Source organism: Glycine max, chromosome 12 (assembly GCF_000004515.6).
Source record: "Glycine max cultivar Williams 82 chromosome 12, Glycine_max_v4.0, whole genome shotgun sequence".
Taxonomy (NCBI): domain Eukaryota; kingdom Viridiplantae; phylum Streptophyta; class Magnoliopsida; order Fabales; family Fabaceae; genus Glycine; species Glycine max.
In genome coordinates this window covers 29,067,013-29,075,265 of record NC_038248.2, presented here as the reverse complement: position 1 = coordinate 29,075,265, position 8,253 = coordinate 29,067,013, and the positions used below count along the sequence as shown (strand labels likewise).

General features: G+C 37.4%; 1 non-coding gene across 1 annotated transcript; it reads right to left on the bottom strand.

The window, feature by feature from the left end:
- Window positions 1–7,922: 7,922 nt before the first annotated feature.
- LOC112998654 (small nucleolar RNA R71) lies at window positions 7,923–8,029 on the bottom strand. The gene has a single exon (XR_003263748.1). It is a non-coding gene; the product is annotated as a small nucleolar RNA R71 (small nucleolar RNA).
- Between the last annotated feature and the right edge of the window lie 224 nt (window positions 8,030–8,253).

The window sequence follows — 8,253 nt, the reverse complement described above, 5'->3', positions numbered from 1 at the left end:
TCACATCTGTTGATGTGTAATCGATTACACTATGATGGTAATCGATTACTAATGACTTATTTTGAAAAATAAATTACCAAAAGTCACAATTCTTAAAGTGATTTGTTTCTGAAGATTTTTTCAAAAAGTCACAACTTTTAAAGTGACTAGTTTTCAAAGCATTCTTCTAAGAGTTTTTGTTCAAAACTTTCTTTATTCAAGAAAAGTTCATTGGCCAAAAACTTGTGCTATTCTTCTTCTTCATTCCTTCTCTCTCTTTCTTGCCAGAAGAATTCGAAGAACTAACCGCCTGAGAATTCTTTTGATTCTTTCCTTCTCTCTCTTGTCAAAAGATTTAAAGGACTAACCGCCTGAGAATTCTTTTGATTCTTCCTTATTCCTCTTGCCAAAAGATTCAAAGGACTAACCGCCTGAGAATTCTTTTGATTCTTCCTCCTCCCTCTTGCAAAAAGATTCAAAGGACTAACCACCTGAGAATTCTTTTAATTCTTCTTTCTTCCTCTTGCCAAAAGATTCAAAGGACTACCCGCCTGAGAATTCTTTTGATTCTTCCTCTTCCCTTTAAACAAAATATTTCAAAGGACTAACCGCCTGAGATATCTTTTGTTTCCCCTTACAAAGATTCAAGGGACTAACCGCCTAAGAATTCTTTGTCTTAACACATTGGAGGGTACATCCTTTGTGATACAAGTAGAGCGTACATCTACTTGGGTTGTAATACTGAGAACAAGAGAGGGTACATCTCTTGTGGATCAGTTCAAGTGGAGGGTACATCCACTTGGTTGTTCAAAGAGAACAAGGGAGGGTACATCCCTTGTGGATCTTTGCTTGTAAAGGATTTTACAAGGTTATTGGAAATCTCAAGAACCGGTGGTTGCTTGGGGACTTGATGTAGGCACGGGTTGTTGCCGAATTAGTATAAATCTTGTGTTTGCTTTCTTCTTCCCTACACTCTTTACTTTTCCACTGTGTACTTTTTATTTCCGCTTTACTTTTGTCTATGTTATTGTTTCTGTTCTTTACTTTCTCATAACTTAGTAGTAAAGCCTAATTGAATCTAGTAACATTAAGAAGGATAAATTTTTAATTAGTTAAGACACGTTCATAATTAATTCAACCCCCCCTTCTTAATTATTCTGAGGCCACTCGATCCAACAACAGTATTAGTACAATTCTGGTATGGCTCCAGATAGAATGCAGCTGCAGAACATGTTCAAAAAGGAGCACGAATCTTTCAAAGAATACGCCCAAAGGTGGAGGGATCTGGCAGCTCAAGTGGCACCCCCAATGACGGAAAGGGAGATGATAACAATGATAGTAGATACGTTATTAGTGTTCTATTATGAGAAAATGGTGGGTTACACACCTTCAAGCTTTGCAGATTTAGTTTTCACCGGCGAAAGGATTGAAGTGGGCTTGAGAAATGGCAAATTTGATCATCCTGCTTTGATAAATAAGAAACCTGGGGCAAATGGAGAGGATGAGAAGGAGGAAGGAACCCATGTTGTGGCTGCCGTTCCTACATGGGCAAATTTCCCACCGGGTCAACAATGTCATTACTCAGCCAATATCAACCCTTCTCATTACCTGCCACCCGATCAACCACAAAGGCCACCCTTAAATCAGCCACAAGGCCCACCTGCCGCACATCCAATGCCAAACACCACCCTTAACACAAACCAAGACACCAACCAAGGAGGGAATATTCTAGCAAAAAAGCCTGTAGAATTCACCCCAATTCTGATGTCCTATGCTAACTTGCTCCCATATCTACTTGATAATTCAATGGTAGCCATAACCCCAGCCAAGGTTCCTCAATCTCCATTTTTCTGAGGATATGACTCGAACGCAACATGTGCTTACCATGGAGAAGTTCTGGGGCATTCCATTGAGCATTCTAGGACCATGAAACATAAGGTGCAAGGTCTAATTGATGCGGGCTGGCTGAAATTTGAGGAGAATCGCTCATGAATTCTGACATTGGCAAGCAACACTATACATGGGGAAATTTGAAGGTTGTTGTTAGATGTCTATAATGACTCATTAGGATTTTCAAGTTTATGTCATTATTGTAAACCACAGTTACAATGCTAATAATATGGATAAATTTGACATCCTTGTCTCTCATCCTCTCACAATTACATCTTTTCTTATTTGACTTCCATTGGAATATGAGTGTAAGCCGTTGGTTTGTTTGCTCAAGTGACCTGCGCTCTTGAGTTTTGACTTCTAAGACTGTTCAATCAGAAATTACTCGTTCTACACGTTTAGTGAAGGTGCCGTAAAACAACGAGTAAGACAATTCAAAACAAAATGTTTGATTGGCTGTGTTTCAAATTAAGAAGTACAAACATTCATGTGACCTCATTTTATCATTCCTAAAAGTTGTCTTTTTGAGAGAAAAGTGAGTTATCAAGAACAAGAGTCATTTGACTTAATCTGTCAATTGAAAATCCTTTAAATGTTTCTCGTCCTTGAAATTTCTTTTTCGAGAAATGTGCACAGTTTCTTTCATCTTGCCTTGCCACAAGGCCATAGCAAAAGTCAACAATAGATACCTCAAGGCCCTACACTAGGGCAATGAGAGGCATCATGCATGAGCTTCAAGCGAACCTAAGGACAGATCAAAAGTTCTTACCTGGTAGGTTGAAAACCCGAAAGTGCGACCTAAGCAAAAATTAGGGTGATAAAAAAAAAACAATCAGGGGCGTGTTGTTAAGGTTTGGTCCCAAAATCCAAACTACAAAAGGATCTAAGTCAAGATTTGAAATGACACATGGCCATGTTTCAACATCCCAAACACTAGTTTATCCTTTGCTACCCCCTCCGAGCCAAAGCATATTTGTTTTCTAAAAACAAAAAACAAAATAAGAACCCCAAGTAAGAACCACCGCTAAATCAGCGGGAAGAACAATGCAAACAACGTATGCATGAAGTTGGGCAACAATGAAAAAGAAAATAAAATCCACCAAAGGCGAGTAAAGAAAGAAAAAGAGAGACGAAAGATCTCCAAATTTTGCAAGAAAGGCACGAAAGTGCAATGGGAAATTAATGAATAAGACAAAAGGAATAAAGCCCAACCCAAAGATACAAGCAATGCTCTTGAGGTTCTTACTGAATATAACCCTCAAACACTCTTTGAGCCTGTCTAATCCTTTCTTTCATAGCCCTCTTACCCGTGACCACGTTACAAGCCCAATAAAGCCCATGTGGATCAAGGAATGACTAATTTGCTTTTAAGTTGGGATTCTGGAATGAAAATCACACGCGCTTGTGATTGTTAATCCTTTCTTTCATAGCCCTCTTACCCGTGACCACGTTACAAGCCCAATAAAGCCCATGTGGATCAAGGAATGATTAATTTGCTCTTAAGTAGGGAATGGCAGCCCAAGGTAACTGCCATTTCTGAAAGTAAAGATCTTTCCTCTATGTCTCTTGCCACTCTTTTTGGCAAATTGCAGAAGCATGAAATGGAACTTCAACGTCTCAACCAAAATGAAGAGACCGAAAAAAGGAAAAGAAGCATAACACTCAAAGCCTCCTCCTCAATGTAAGAAGAAGAAGAAGAAGAAGAAGAAGAAGAAGAAGAATCTGATGATGAAGAGGACTTCTCACTCTTTGTAAAAAAGTTTCATAAATTTGTCAAAAATAGAAGAATGGAGAGAAGCCATAACTTCAACAATGGGAAGAGATCCCAAGAAGTTTCTCCAACTCTTAAATGCTATAAGTGTAATCAACTCGGTCACATAAAGGCAAACTACCCCTCAAATGAGTCATGGCCCAAGAAGAATGAGAAGAAAAGCTATAAAGAAAGAAGATCCAAGAAGGCGTATATTGCTTGGGATGACAATGCCTCATCCGATGGTTCGGAGAAGGAGATCAACCTTCTATCCAAGGACTATGAAAGTGATGAGAACATCTCTCAAGAAGTTTAAGCAAGAAAAACAAAAGTCTGACTTCCATCTTTAAAGAACTAAGCACTTAAATCATGAAAAAGGTAACATCAAAACCATTCTCTTTTAAATCAAGTTGGTTGAAACTTTCCTTTCAATTAACTTGTTTATATGATGACTAACAAAAAAAAATTTGTTTGTCTTGATTGATTGTTATTATGAGTATGCGCTTATATGTTTGATTGACTTATTTTCTTTCTCGAAGCATGAAGTTCATTATTAAAACAAATACTTGATAGTGCCTATGATTCTTGCATGATTTTAAGTATGATATGTGAATTACTTGAAAAGTCATTCATAAATTTTTTTTTTAAAAAAAATCTATTATGTTATATATATATTTTTTATATAAAACATTTTGATTCCCTTTCAAATCCTTTCACCCTAAGAATTCATTCTGCACTTAGTTTTGCTAAAATGCTCTCTGGTAATCGATTACCACAATATGTAATCGATTACAACGAGTCAGGCTAAGTGTAATCGATTACCAAAAGATGTAATCAATTACAATGCGTCCCCGCTGCCTATAAATTCAAATTTCAGAATTCACGAAACTGCAACTTTGTCTCTCTCGCAAAACCCTCATTCCCAAATTTTCTTTCTGCCATAACTTACTCATTTCTTATCCAAATCTCATCCCACAAAGCCCAAAATTCATCTTTTTTCATCCTCTTTCATTTCAACTTATTGAAATTTTTAATAAGTCTCTCAACTAGCAGAACCATCAAAGAAGCGCAAGGATTCTTCTAGTAGAAGCCAACGACACTCTGAGGCTCAGGATACTCCAATTCCTTCCTCCATTTCCTCCTCCTCATTGTTCTAATTGGAAGAACAACGTACACGGTACACTAACCCCTTCTCCTCTCGTTCTATCATTGAGCCTAAGTTCATAGATATGGATTTCTTTTCTGATGAGAGTTTCAAATGCATTCAAGCATTTCATAACTCAAATCTCATTCCCTTTATGTCTTTAAAACTGCCTGTGTATTCTGAATTGGTAAGAGTATTTTATTCTAACCTTGAAATTCAAGAAAGTACCTTGATTTTAGAGGTCTATGGGATAAAGATGGTCATTGACCAATCCCTCTTCTATGATTTGACCCAATTGTCTAGTGATGGTGTACCATTTGAAGGTGCACTGGATGATGATTGGAAGTTTGATTTTTCTTTGCATGATGCCCGCCGGTTGGTCTGCACCAACCAAGCAGATATGACCGGAAGGCTGCTTGCCGGTTCATTGGCTCTTGAAAGTCGCATCCTCCATTATCTAATTGTTCGTATCTTACTCCCCAGATCTTCAAACCTTGCACAGGTTTCTGAAGAAGATCTAATATTCATATGGGCCTTTCATACCGGCCAACAAATTGATTGGGCACATCTAGTCCGGTATCACATGCATAAGGCATTGCGATTAGATGCTCCTTTGCCCTATCCTCACTTAGTTACCTTGTTCCTTCAACATTTTAACATCCCTCTTGATTCTGAACCATGTGTTCCAATCAAGAGATCTTTCTTGATTGGTGTTGTTGTGGTTGCGTCCTTTGGTTACCACAAAGAGCATGATGGCTCTTGGGTAAAAAAGGGTGCTCAACCAAATCATGATTGATGTGTCATTATTTTCTCCTATTTCTTAACCCTTTTGGTCACCATTTTAATTACTGATTAGCCTTAATTGTCAAATTAATTATGCAGTTTTATCATTTGGGCCTACTTGACTAATTTTGTGTTTTTAATTTAATTTCAGGCGAATTATAAGCAATTGGGCTTGAATCCGGAATTGGGCTTGGACTTGAAGAGAGCAGACAATTTTAGTTTATCAAATCTTATCTTATCTAGATTTTATTTCAATCTTATCTTGTCCAGATTTTATTTTATTTATGGGCTTGGACTTACAACAGATTTGTAAGCTTTGGGGCTGAGAACCTATATAACAGCACCAAGGTTTTTGTTTTAGGAGGTTTTTTCGTTTGGAGAGAAGAATACATTTAGGTTTTGCAATTCCAATTTTTATTGTTCATGCGCACTATTCACGTAGCAATAAAATTCGTTTTCTGCTTCAATCTGCAATTTCGTTTTCTACTGATTAATGAAAGGCTAAGTCTCCGGTGTTGTTTTCTCTTGAGGATCAAGCACAACTCTCTTTGAGGTTTTGTTATTATTATTGCATTCTTATCAGTTTTTCCTCTTCACCAATTACTTTGTATTTATTGCTATTAATCCATGCATGCTTAGTGCTTGATTAATTGTCTTTGCGCTTAATTTACGTTCTTGCTTAATGGTCAGTTTCGTTCATGATTAATTGGTGTATGTGTTGCTTAATCACATAATGACAACCTTATGTTAATTTTCGCTTAGTAATTTAATTTAGGGTTGGATTAAGTGGTTGAACTAATTAAGGATAAATTCTCGTAACCTAAGATAAGAGACTTGCTTGTGAATCAAGGGGAAACAACATGTTTTAATTCTGTTATTTTCTAATTTAAATTTGTTTGCTGTTTAATTTACAAAAACAAACAACCCCCCAATTCGTTACTATTTTATTACTATCTATTATGAACGTTTGGTTGACCATTTCTCGTTGGGAGACGATCTAGGATCACTTTCTAGGTACTGCATTTTTAATGTTTATTTGATTCGGGTACGGCCTCTATCTAATTTGGCGCCGTTGTCGGGGAGCAGTGGGCCAAAGGTTCATAATAGTGTTTAGTTGTCTTGTTTTGTGTAGCATTCTGTTTTGCATTTCAGTTGCGTCTCGTGTTTAGCAACTGTTTTTAGCGATTGATTCAGCTTTGTGTTTTGTTGTGAACAGTGATGAACAGTGATTAGAGACTGGGATTTAGAGACTGATTTTGCAATTTAATTAGCGATTTTTGTTTTGATAGTTAGAGTTGTTATTTTTGGCTGATTTTTTGTGTGGTAGTTTCTTTTGATCCATATTTTGTGTGAAAAATACCAGGAGCACTTGGTGTGGCAGTATTTGAGAGACACAAAAATTTTGGGAACTTATTTTTAGCAAAACTTAAAACGGCCATAACTTTTGTTTCGGGTATCAGAATGACTATTATTATATATGCATTTGGGGTAGAAAAAAATTCCCATACTATGACAACCCGCTATAGCCGGCTGAGGCCTCCCAAACTCCCAAAATCATCTGTTTACTAAGTTTTTTTATTTATTTTTCAAGTATTATTGTCCTATTTTTCTCAATTTTGCTTAGGTATTTTTCATAGTTATACTTAGAATTTTTGTTTGAAATTTTTTGTGCTATCTTTTCATGATTTTAGGGTGTTCCTCACAAAATTTCAGCTCATTTTGATATCGTTTGAGTATAGCTGTAGTTTTACTCCCTTGTTAGGTGCTTGTTGAGAACACATTATTTGCAGCATATAGTGCATGACTAGGGGAAATCCAAGTGATTTACAACCCTTTGATCCTGAAATACATAGGACCTTTCATAGATTAGTTAGGCATAGTGTGCATCCTGGTCATTCTGTGCATTTTGAGCATCCTGATCATTTTGAGCATTATGTTGCTGGTGATTCTAAATATTTTGATTTTGAGCATTCGGCTATTAATTTTCATACTGAGAACATGGCTCAACCTCCACCTCGTGAGAGGACTCTTAGGGAGATGGGTGCACCTGATTTCACTTATGAAAGCTTGTGCATTCAATATCCTGATGAGGGTGTTCCATATTTTCTCAAGACTGGACTAATACATTTGCTGCCCAAGTTTCATGGTCTTGTAGGTGAAGATCCTCATAAGCATCTTAAGGAGTTCCATATTGTTTGTTCCACCATGAAGACCCCTGATGTCCAAGAAGATCATATCTTTCTAAAGGCTTTTCCTCATTCTCTGGAGGGAATGGCAAAAGATTGGCTATACTACCTTGCTCCCATGTCCATTTTCAGCTGGGATGACCTTAAGAGGGTGTTCTTGGAGAAATGCTTCCCTACATCTAGGACCACTGCCATCAGAAAAGACATTTCAGGCATCAGGCAACTTAGTGGAGAAAGCATGTATGAGTATTGGGAAAGATTCAAGAAATTGTGTGCAAGCTGTCCTCACCACCAGATTTCTGAGCAACTCCTTCTTCAATATTTCTATGAATGACTTAGCAACATGGAGGGGAGTATGATTGATGCTGCCAGTGGTGGAGCCCTTGGTGATATGACTCCAGCTGAGGCTCGGAATTTGATTGAGAAAATGGCTTCTAACTCCCAACAATTTAGTGCAAGAAATGATGCTATTATCCTTAGAGGAGTCAATGAGGTGGCCACAGATTCATCTTCATCTGCTG